Source organism: Bos indicus, chromosome 23 (genome assembly GCF_029378745.1).
Source record: "Bos indicus isolate NIAB-ARS_2022 breed Sahiwal x Tharparkar chromosome 23, NIAB-ARS_B.indTharparkar_mat_pri_1.0, whole genome shotgun sequence".
Classification (NCBI taxonomy): Eukaryota; Metazoa; Chordata; class Mammalia; order Artiodactyla; family Bovidae; genus Bos; species Bos indicus.
Window position 1 is genome coordinate 40,802,468 of NC_091782.1, and position 12,607 is coordinate 40,815,074.

Consider the following 12,607-nt stretch of genomic DNA (forward strand, 5'->3'; position numbering starts at 1 on the left):
AGGACTATCAACTAACTAACACTCCAATTAATGTGTATCATTCCACATCCAGAGCCCAAAGAAAATCCTCAGTTAGATATTCCACAAAAATTGTGAAGACTATGCCTATTTTAATCTTTCCCCAGTTTGTTTCCCAGACACTGAACTCTATCCCCTTACTTTATGCTTTACTTCTCCAATTAAGAATCAAATATAAAGTAGCAGAGATAAAATAGAATTTGTAACTACATTCTTGTCTCAATTATCAAAATCCCCTTCACAAAATGGGCTTATATTCTTCTATGTGTAACTTCCCAAAGCATCTTCAAAGACTTAATATTTAAAATAATTCTGTATTTCACATTTCGTTTGAATAATTGTTGCATGGTAATGAAGTATCACATGTTTAATGTGTTCCCCAGACTGAAAGTCATTTAAATTAAATGTCTATATCTTAAGACCAACAATTGAAACTGATCACCTTAGTTTAGTTGGTGACATTTCACTTGCACCTTTGCAGACCAAGGGAGGCAATGGATTAGAAAACTGTTAATGAAGAGTTTAGTTACCATTTACCTGTGCCATGAAAATGCATTTTGATGTACAGATACAGGTACATGCATGCTCTGCATGGTCTATAGAACTTTGTGATTCAATATTGAAAACAGGTAAATTTTATTAACACCCATAAAGATTCAGCAACTAATAACAAAATCGGATCAATCAACATGTTGAAAGGCTGACTTTTTCCAGAGTTGACATGTTGCAATAAGAAGTAACCAGGCTGGGCAAACAGGCAGCTGTCAATTTGAATCTCAAGTTTCTCATTTGGTAAATTTTAGAAAATTATTCGACCAGTTTGTTTGTTCACATTCAAATATAAAAAGCAATGTCTCTATGGACTATTGTTAAATGTGAGAAAATGGAAATGTATTCAACAGAGTAATATATGGTAGATGCTCAATTTATTAAATTAATTATTTCCTCTCATACAAGTATTTCCACTTTCTATTTGCTAAGTACAGGCTCAGTTTAAATTAGTGTTCAATAGAAACATCATATAAAATCTGCCTATGTTAATGTTTTTGTATCCTCTATTTTTGAGATATAAAGAAAAGAGGGCTTGTTAACCTTGCCATCTAATTATCATCAAAAATTATCTCATGATTGGTGGAGATTAATTTGTAATCTGATATTTATTAGTGTTTTTTGCCACCACCATTAAATCATATACTAGGAATCATGTTTTCTAACATGTGAGAAGGGAAATAAAATTTTAAAATTATGAGAACTATAAAGTCATCCCAAATATATTATTTCAATTTAATGTCACATGACTTACATGTCACTTTGATTCATTCTTGTGTTAATTCATAGTTCAGTGACCAAAACAAATGAGACGTGCACACCTAATTCCAGGTGGGTGGAGAAGTGTGATTCTACTGTGTACCTGAAAGAAGAAAACTGGAATATTTGCAAACAATCCCTTTAAATACAACAGTGCTTCTTGAGCTCCGGTGTGCTTAAAATTATCAGAAAAACTCACTAGGAGGCATGTGCTTAGTTAGGTTCCACTGCTAAAGATTCTGATTCATTAAGTCTGGAATGGGATCCAGAAAAGAAGATATTTTAGAAAGTCTGCTAACTCTGAGGCCAGTGGCCCAAGGACTTCCAATGAGGACCACTTTTGCTGAAATCTGAGTTCCCCCCAGAACGCGGAATTATGTCTTAGGAATTCAGGGTCACCATAGTTAATTCACGTGCTATAACTGTTTCCTGATGTAACTAACACCATACCAGAGGTGTGAGGCATCATGAGCTGGGCAACACAGGGAGGGAAATAAGAATCAGTTCAAATGGGCTTGTGGAATTCGCTGCAGAGGCAGATGGTGAAGAAGCAACCCTCAACTGCTATCAGTCTTGCTTCATCTTTATAATCACATTTTTATGGCGGGAAAATTGGCATTATCACTTTTATATTCCCCACTTCTATATTTTACAGGTGAAAAGACTTAAGGGTCAGAAAGGTTATGCAATCACCCACAAAAATTGAGACTCTCTAATTTCAGGATGGTATTATTAAATGACAAAGAGAAGACTAGAAGTAAATATAGTCTGTGTGTCCAAATATTTATAACACACTTAGTGGGTATCCAGTCTGAGTTCATCAAGGGGCCATGTCTTATTTTTTTCACACTTATTCTTATCATAGTATCCTGAACATTGAGGGTGCTCGATAAACATTTCTTGACTGAAGAAATATTTCACTTTGTAATACAAAATATGGATTGCACATAGTATAACATGAACAGTGATAGGTTTCTTCTTTTCAGCCTAACTGAAATAATCAAAGAAATCCAAAGACATACTGTTTTACTAAAATGTTGATCTCTCTCTATTCTCTCTCCCCCTTGAAGTTCTCTGAAATCTCTGTCAGTGGAGTTTGTTGACTCCAAATCACATTTTTGTTGCCTTGAAGTACTGGCATGTTTGAATGTTTACCACTCAAATCCAGCAAAAAGTATTTTCTTTTTTAGGTAAGATCAGGCAAAGAGGTACTGAATGAATAACACTTGATTGGGAATGGTAAATAACCATATAATTAAACTGTAAACAGTGTGTGTGGTGATTTTAATGTAATTTGAGGACTTGTAAATTACATGGTCATAAAATGGCACTTGGGCATACGCTTTACAAAAATATCCATGTTTGTATGAGATTAATTAGTGGCGTTTGCATAAAAGACACTGAATTAAAACATTTTCAGAACATTTTCGTTTTTAAGGTTTCCTTATTTACAAGGCCTTCTTGAAAGTTTTTTTTTCCCTCTCTCTAGTCTTTAAGAAATTATTATCATTGTCCACAGATTTCTGTAACTAAAAATTGGTCTGGACACAGTAAACAGTTGATGGAGTTAAGGTATGCTTATAAATTTTTAGATCTTGAAATGGGCTGGCCATTTTACAAGCTGATTTCATGATTACCCCTTTGCTTTAATTTAAGGATGGTGCCCACACTGGGATTGTTTTCCTCTTGGAGTAGTTCATGTGCATCATACTATAAATCAGACACCAAAATTCCAGGAAAATAACCATATCGGAGTGGCCATTAAGTGCCTTTACACCCATAGGATGTTCTGCCCAGCAAGTGTCTTCTTCTCGTGTGATGCTAACTGTATCATCAAGATGACCCTTCCATCTGAGGCAGCCCTTACGTTTCTTCATGTCCAGGAAACTTTCACTCTACAAACTAAGCTTACTAGGGTAATGTTGGGAATTTTCATAGGTCTATGCCATGGTGAAACAATATAGAGGTGATGAGGATGTACAGTTTTTATTAATGATCATTTTCCAGATGCTCTGCTAAGCATCACCTCATTTAATTCTTAACAACAGTGCTATTAAGTTGGTGTTATTCTCACTTGACACATGAGAAAACTGAAATGTAAAGAGATGAAGTTAACTTCCAACATCACACAGCTATGCAGTGTCAGAGTTGAGGACCAATTTTAGTTTGTCTGACTCCAAATTCTTTGCTCTTAATCTCTTTATAACATTGCTTTATTAGATTAGAGCTAAGAATCCCTTGAAACTCTGTGTCCAGCCCAGTTTCCGATTTTTTTCTATTAGATGCCTATGCCTTAGGTGGAATTTTTAGCCAAAAATTGAATAAACTGAGACAAGAAGGCATGACTACTGAATTTGCACATCTCACACACAAGGAGCTATTTGTTCTGACTTGTTGTCAAACTTGCCATTTGTATCTTACACTGCCTTGGCTATATCAGAAATTTCCCAGTCTGTTGCAAGAAATCTAGTTCTCTACCTTTGGGAGAGTGAAAAGAGAGACTGTGGCAACATGAGACAATCTGATGTGCCACCACAAACCACCTCCAAAGATCCAGAGATCTAAAGAAAGACTTGCCAGAGTGGGGGCACAGGGTATATGATGGAGGGTGGCTGGAAAGCTTGCTCATATCATTTGGGAACATGATCCTGAATTATCATGTGGTCATGAAACATAAAGGTGGGTAAAGATAGGCAGAATTGGCCATGATCCTTGCTTTGATATACTGGGTATTTGGTAATTTCACCCAAACTTTCCCTTTCTCATCATGACAACTACTTTGTAAGCTTGATCTGAAGCGGGTACTAATTTCTAATCTCCTGATTATTAAGGCGTTGCAAAAGGCATATGACACCCAGAGCCAGATTTCAGAAAACCAAAGAACTTAATTCATTAAAGCAAACAATTAAGCCTGGTCAGATATTTTAAACAAAAATCAGACCACTAGGCAGGCCACACATTCAGCATTTTGAACATCATCTAGCTGCCAGGCATCATGTTAGGTCCTGAAAGCAAAAACGTGAATAAAATATAAACCCAAGCTTTGTCAACAGAGAACTACATATTGATTTTGGTTCAGTAGTAACTATTACTCACATAACATATTAATGATCATAAATTTCAACAAATTGGGAACAGTATGTGAGCATAATATTTTAGCACAGGTGGAGCTGGTTATAGAGGGTTATTTTGATTTGGCCAGAAATACTCCCCGCCCTTTCTCTGATCATCAAACTTCTGTACAAGATTTAACATACTTCCACCTCCCACATATTGTTAGTTATTAAGTCCAGCTGCTTCTCTGTAATACACTTAAAAATACCCTTCCTTTTTAGGCTTCACCACCACATCCTTTTGCTAGGCCCCACTGACCTTGCTCTATCAAACTGAAGCTGACAAAATAGTACTATAACGTGCAAAATCCCAGATTTTCTCCAATACTGTAATTGTGAATGTGTGAAAAAAAGCATTTCGTTCTTTCATTTTGCTTTTAGTCAGTGACCCCAGCACCCTTTTTATCTGGAATTCCGAACCAAAGTATCACTTTTCAATATGGTGCAAACACTTAGCTTTTGCTCACTGAAGCAAAATTTTCAAGTATTTGATTCTTTCTGAGATTATTGTGCTCCTAGGTAAATTAAATGTCAGCATGAGGGATAGCTTCACCCACTTCTGTAGCTGCCTTGAGTCAATCCACAGAAGTCATCAGAAACAGCCAGCACAGCATTGTGTGCTGGGGGAGGTAGGCTTTCTATCACATGCCAAGGCCTTTCTACCACCATCAGGGCTGACTTGCAGGCTTTTTGCCCCGCGCTTGTGCCCTGTCCAGCCAGAGATTCTGAGGAGGAGCTAAAAACAGTCAATGGATTTCAGAAAGAAAAGCAAAATCCTGCCTTCAGGTATTACATAAAAGGAACTACCCATTTTGGATGACACCAAATGAAGCAAATGTTCATTAAAAAAAAAAAAACCTATTACACAACATAGCTAAGTGCTACATTTTCTTGGACTCTTAAAGAGAAAAGCCAAAGGGCCAGAAGCCCAGGGACTAGATGGGATGGAAGAAAAACTGTAGGACAGGGAAAGAGGGATGCCCTTCTCCCTACAATTTTCCCCCGGGGTTTCTTTTCAGAATGATCACCCTTTCCTACTGTCCTTCCTAGGCTTCACCACGAGATTAATTGCCAGTGAGGGGAGACCCCAGCTGGTTCTCTCCGAGAATCCGGCTAGTGCAGTGCACATTCCAGCCAAACTGAAGTCTGAGCTCTTAGTGCCGACTGGTTAGTGCTGGAGCCAACGCCAGGAGCCCTTAGTGTGGGCAGGAATGCAGATCACCTCCAGGTGTGTGACAGAGGTTAGCCCATCAACCAAGCATAAATAGAGCCGCTCACCCACCCTCCCCATCCTCCTCCTCCAGCCCCACACTCCGAGGGTGTGTCTTAGAGACCAAGGGCCATTATCTGCTAAGTTTTCCTAGTTCATTTTTAGCAAAGTTGGGTTTTCAGTGGAACATGGTCTGCCTGGAGCAGGGATCCTGGGTCTCTCGTCACCACAGGCAGCTGCACAGACGAGCATGTGCTGCGGAGACAGGGCTCCTCAATCAGAGGGGGACTCCGGCTGCAAGTCCTTCCCTGGTCATTCTCTAACCTGGTCTCCTTCACGGCTCATTACTTAAGACCAGAGAGTTTGAAACTAGGTGAATTAGAAATAGGCAATGAGCCCTCAGCTGGAAATATTCTCAAGGAAAAAAAAAAATACTGAAGTAATAGGTGCTTTTACATATTGTTACTTCCTCAAGCCATGTGAGGGAACATAGGAAAATATCAGAAGTTTCCTGACTAAAAGGCAAAGTGCAGAATATCCAAATCTAGGATTTTTTTTTAATAGAAAGGGCCTAATATTTTTATTCACTACTTTGTGGAACATACACATATCTTTGCATCAGTTTCAAAACATTAGCGTATCTACAACTCACCATAGAAACCCTAGAATGTTAATTCCCATAGGGTTATTAAGGTTTACCTACCTAGAGAAGAAGTATCTGAAGACTTAAAGTGAGTGTATTTGTGGGGTATTCTCTTCCTACAAACATAAACTCTTGGAACTTTGGTATGAAGATAAATTCCAAGGTTTGGGAGGAAAGCGGTATGTTTTGAAATTGACTTTGTTCAAAACACTTAGCGTAATTCAATGATCCATGAAGGAGAGCCATATCTGGGAACAGAACCAAGTTCTCCCATCAAACAAACTGGAGATGCAATCTGGTCTGTTGACACTAAAGGAATATACCACTTTTTCCACTGTGAACAAAATTAGACCATTTTTGAAGCAAAATTAGACTCTCAGGCAGCATGATGTAGTCAGAACAGACCCAGATTCATACCAGCTGCTGCCTGTGTTATTACCATCCCTGGGCCAATAAGACAGCAGACTGCCGAATTTGAAATGCTCCTTGTCAGTCTCTGGACTGCTGTTTTGGCCACTCTGAGGATAGATAGCTGATCCTGAAAATGCTTTACCTCCGAACGAATCTCACATTAGCATGCACTTCGTGTCTGTAACTATGTTACCCTAAGTAGATTTTTAATATTTTATTATAATTAGTATATGTAGCTTTGTGCCCCTCTCAAAACTAAACTTTTCTTTTATTAACCCCAGCTGTTACAGATTCTGCAGCAAAACCAGCTCATCGGGGAAAGCACTAATCATCCAAGCAATATTTATTGAAGGCTTGGACAGCTCTAGCATGAGCTGCAGAAAATCAGGCCCTCTGGTATCTCCACCACTGCCCCAGTAGTCACAAGGTGACAGCTGAGTTCTCTGCAACCAGGTCCTGGGTCTTTCTGAGTTGTTGGCACATTGAGGCCACTCGGTGAATATTTGATCAATGAACAAAAGACTTGAGATTTGGCTCCAAATTCTCCTCTATACTACCTTAACAGGGGGCTAGTTGAAGCAATGTATGAATCTCAAAGGCCACTCTTCTCCCTCTAGCTCAAAACTTACGAATAGATTAGATTAATATAATAGATCAGAAATAAATCTGAACATCCAACTGTGCAACACATTTCCCTGGGCACCATTCTGGTCCTCATTTTTTTGGCCATTTTACCACTTGCTGGGTGAAGGAAGATGAAATGGATTGTTCTTTATTTCTGCAAGACTATATGGCACCCCACTCCAGTACTCTTGCCTGGAAAACCCCATGGATGGAGGAGCCTGGTAGGCTGCAGTCCATGGGGTCGCTAAGAGTTGGACACGACTGAGCGACTTCACTTTCACTTTTCACTTTCATGCATTGGAGAAGGAAATGGCAACCCACTCCAGTGTTCTTGCCTGGAGAATCCCAGGGACGGGGGAGCCTGTTGGGTTGCCGTCTATGGGGTCGCACAGAGTCAGACACGACTGAAGTGACTTAGCAGCATACCTCTCCCCTTATCACAGATATCCCACACTTGTTCTTAAAGCCTCTTTGGGAGATGTGATCACTACCAGATTTCCTCTACTTTCCACTGGCATGGTGAGAGCATGGGGTGAGCAGAAGGCCCTTGAACGGACAGTGTCTTACCCTAGTGTCCATAAGAGGGTTTCGGGGATACAGGAGCCTCTGAAATTTTAAGTCCATTGTCCCTTTTCTGCAATGAGAACCCATAGCTTCCCCTAGATTTTCACACACACAATATTAAAATCTTCAGCCCTGTAAGTTACATTGCATGTGACCAAGATGAACTCTGTGCCTGAAAGACAGCTAGAACCTTGAAAAGAAAACCTAAGGTACTGCGTCCTGACACCTTTTGCTTACTTACGTGACAGCATAAGGCTAACTCACAAAAACTAGCTTATAGATACCACTTTTAAAAGAGACACTTCCCTTTATCAGAAAGAGTCACCCTGCTTCTCTTTAAATTGTGGTCTTTTATATCTGGAGTATGACCCAAATTATAAAAACACATCCCAGTATGCTTTTCAGGAAGCCAACTGATAAAGGCAAAGACAATGCCTATATAGATCTGTCTGATACATAGGATGCTTTCAATAATTATCTGTTGACTGACAAAGACGGGAGGTGCATGACACAAAGGGCAGGAGGTGCATCTGCATGTCTATGATTGCTTTCAACTTGCATGGAAAGATGCATGATAGATAACATTCTAGGATTCATTTTCATATTTTCTGCCAAGATCTGATATTGAAATAAGGAGCTAATCCACTAAATATCACAGTTACAAATGGGAGTTGTTTGTATTATATATGATTGTCCAAAGCAATGGTGCTGAGCATCTTTCAGTAATTTATGGAATAAATATGCATAACAGATGACAAAAAAATGAAAGATGAGGAACAATCCATGATTGAAAAATATCACTACTGCAGAGAGGGGCTTTGGAAGCCATCAGAATTACAACTATTCTAAACAATTTCATTCTATTTAAAAATATAAGCAGTAACTGGAACTAGGCTTTTACCATGCCACTAGACTTAAGTCAAATTTTGAACGCTAAAATATAGAAAGACACAGAAAACTTTGAGAGCCAACTTGAAACAAGCCATAAAAATGGTTCAATTTTCCAACCCAAACAGTGAAGAATAAAGGTCACTGGACCAGAAAAAGAAAAGTGAATAGGGGATTAATAACAAATCTTCAAGTATATCAATAGCTTCACTTAGAAATGGACACAAACCTACTCTCCCCTCCAAAAATCAGAAAAGAATAGATGGACTATCCAGTGGCACGAAGAAATTAGATGCAACATAAACAAGGGTTATCAGACTATTAAGAATCTCCTGAAATATCTTATTACAAAGGAAATTTGGCAAGTTGTCTTTCAAAAGGCATCAGAAACTAGGCCAGTTTTAGCAAGATTGAATTGGTGATCTCTTGTCTCCTCCTTCATCCCAATGGGTTTTTAATCTAATAGAAAGAAATAAGGAATACAATTCTCTCCAGTAAAAGAATTTCCTTTTTTGGCCTCACGGCTGTATTCCTTTAGAATGTATGGCAATCATTGAAAGAATTTAATACAAAAACCATCAGCTGGTCACTCAAAGAGCGATCCCATTTGCATCAGTCATGAAAACCTGATTTCTTATTTCTAAAACGTGGCCCAGGTAGCTTATCTGGCTTTCTGTGCGTATGATCATTGTATTTCTGAGATCAGAGGTTCACTGCCGCAAAAGGCAATTAATGGAAAGATGAGTTTGTGCTAATGTGTGTGTCTGTGTGGACAGCAGAGATAACTTCACATGCATCTGACGTCACTGTTCATTCATTTATCATGTCCTCCATTTAATTTAAAAATACAATGATTTCTGAATCAATGACCAAACACTTAAGAAAATATTTTCTAACAATTTTATGCAAGAACAAGTTAATTGTACTGAAAGCTATTTAACCAGTTAAACTTTACTCAGGATACTATAAGCCTTTAAATATACTTTGGTTAACTTCAAGACTGCATTTTCAAAGGTCTGTTTACATAAAGTTTTAGTCTATTTGCCATTACAACCATGCCTTTTTTTTTTTTTTAAGCCAGGGAAGAACTTATGAGAATTTAGTGTTTAAAGCTATTGTTACAGAGAATTTAAACCAGCCTTACCAGGCAAGTAAAACTATCTCACCTTTAAATCCTCACAAAAAGGAAGTGCACATACAGTATTTGACAAGGTTTCACTAAGGGACTACTGAGTTTGATAATCATGTGACTCTGTTTGTCCTTTTTTTTCTTTCACCGAAGTTGTGATGATCCACATATCTTATAGATCCCAAGAGAGAAACCATGGGGATGGGGTTAAAGCGCATTTCCCCTTGGCTAGGGAGACCAGTCTTGGATATTTATGCTGTGTCCAGGCTTACTGCCTCCTTTGCTATTCCTGCCTTGGAATATTAAAATATGTTTTTCCAATTTGGGTACCAAGAAAATGTGTGCCCTCCCTAACCCAAAAATAAATTTTTAAAAATGTCCTATTTATTTATCCCTGTTCTACGCTATGGCTATTCATGTTCTCATCTAGAGGAAGCAACTTTGGATTGGACAAAACTGCATTTAACTGTAGATCATCTAATACAAACCCAGTACTGTCTTATTTCTGTGGCAGATGAAGAAAATGGTTAAAAACAAACTAGTCCCATGGCAAGTTATATGAAGTTCTACATTTAAAAAGATAGTTTTAGCACATTAAGTTTACAGAAAAAAATTGAGCAATAGTATAGAAAGTTCGTATATACACACAGCCTAGCCCACACCCCACTGGTTTTCCCTATTACCAACACCATGCATTATTGTGATACATTTGTTATAATTAATGAGCCAATATTAATACATTATTATTAACTTAAATCCATAGTTTACATTAGGGTTCACTTTTTGTGTTATACATTCTATGCATTTGACAGACATAAAATATCACATATCCACCTATTACTATATGACATGGAATAGCTTCTCTAAAAATCCCCTGTGCTTCTATTCATCCCTTCCTTCCTCACCCCAAACCCCTGGCAACCACTAATCTTTCTTCAATATTCCCATAGCTTGGCTAGTTCTACTTTCTTGCCCTCTTTTAAGTCATTTTTATTATTTTTTCATTTTTTAAATTAAAATAAAGTTGATTTACAATGTTATACTAGTTTGAAGTGTACGATACAGGGGGTCAATATCTTTATAGATTAAACTAATGTTAGTCCTACATTTGTATCACTTGATTTTCCCATCCCCTTTATCCACCTCCCCTCGGTATCTTCCTCCTCTTCCTTATTCTACTCAAATTCCCCAGCCAGATATTATCATCACTTCGTTTCATGTACCCTTGACTCCCCTGCTCTCACCTGATCACACTCATTTGGCAAAACTAGATTTTCTACCTAGTCCCACTGACCACTCTACTACTCAACTTCTTTGCTCCCCATTTGCAGCAAAACTTCAAAAACTGACTGTATGTTCCTGTTGGCTCCAAGTTTTTTCTCCCCGTTCTCTCTTCAACCTAACCCAATCAAGATTTTCATTCCCACCATGCCACTAAATTTTTCTCATCAAGAAGTCAGAGAAAAACAAACATCATATATTAGCGCATATATATGAAATCTAGAAAAAATGGTGCTGATGAACCTATTCGTAGGGCAGGAATAGAGACACAGAGCTAAAGAACAGACTTGTGGAGACGGCGGGGGAAGGAGAGGGCGGGACGAATTGAGAGAGTAGCACTGAGACATAAACAGCACCCTATGTAAAATAGCTAGCGTGGAATTTGCCGTGTGACAGAGGGAGCTCAACCTGGAGCTCCACGAAACCCAGAGAAGTGGGATGGAGTGGGAGGTGGGAGGAAGGTTCAAGAGGGAGGGGACATATGTATACCTATGACTGATGCATGTTGATGTATGGCAGAAAGCAACACAACATTATAAAGTAATTAACCTCCAATTAGAAGTAAATGAATTTTAAAAAATGTTTAAATGAGGGAAAAATAAAGTTTCCCCATAAGCTCTTCATTGCTAAAGTAGTTGATCAGTTCTTATCCCCCTTGAGCTATTCTATGCAGTCAACCTAACCCTCTTCCTTTTCTTTTTCCTTTGGCTTCCAGGATCCCATACTCTCCTGAACTTACTCTTACCTTATGACCTCCCATCTTGGTTTCCTTCTATGTTTTTTTCTACTTAATCTCTTCGCTGGGGTCAGTTCTTGTTCTTCTTCCCCACCTGTTCCCACAGTGATATCTCTCAGTCCCAAGGCATTAAATGCTATCCTATACATCTATACGGGAGACCTGGATTCGATCCCTGAGTTGGGAAGGTCCCCTGGAGAAGGGAAAAGCTACCCACTCCAGTATTCTGGCCTAGAGAATTCCATGGACTGTAGTTCATGGGGTTGCAAAGAGTCGGACGAGACTTTCACTTCACTATACATCTATACGGGGCTTCCCCGGTGGCTCCGTGCTGAAGAATCTGCCTTCTGATGCAGGAGACACAGGTTTGATTACTGGGTCAGGAAAATCCCCTGGAGAAGGGAATGGAAACACACTCCAGTATTCTTGCCTGGAAAATCTCATGGATAGAGGAGCCTTGCAGGCTACAGTCCATGGGGTCACAAAAGTGTCAGGCACAACTTAGCAACTAAACAACAACAAATACATCTATATGCTGCTGCTGCTGCTAAGTCACTTCAGTCGTGTCCGACTCTGTGTGACCCCATAGACAGCAGCCCACCAGGCTCTCCCGTCCCTGGGATTCTCCAGGCAAGAACACTGGAGTGGATTGCCATTTCCTTCTCCAATGCATGAAAGTGAA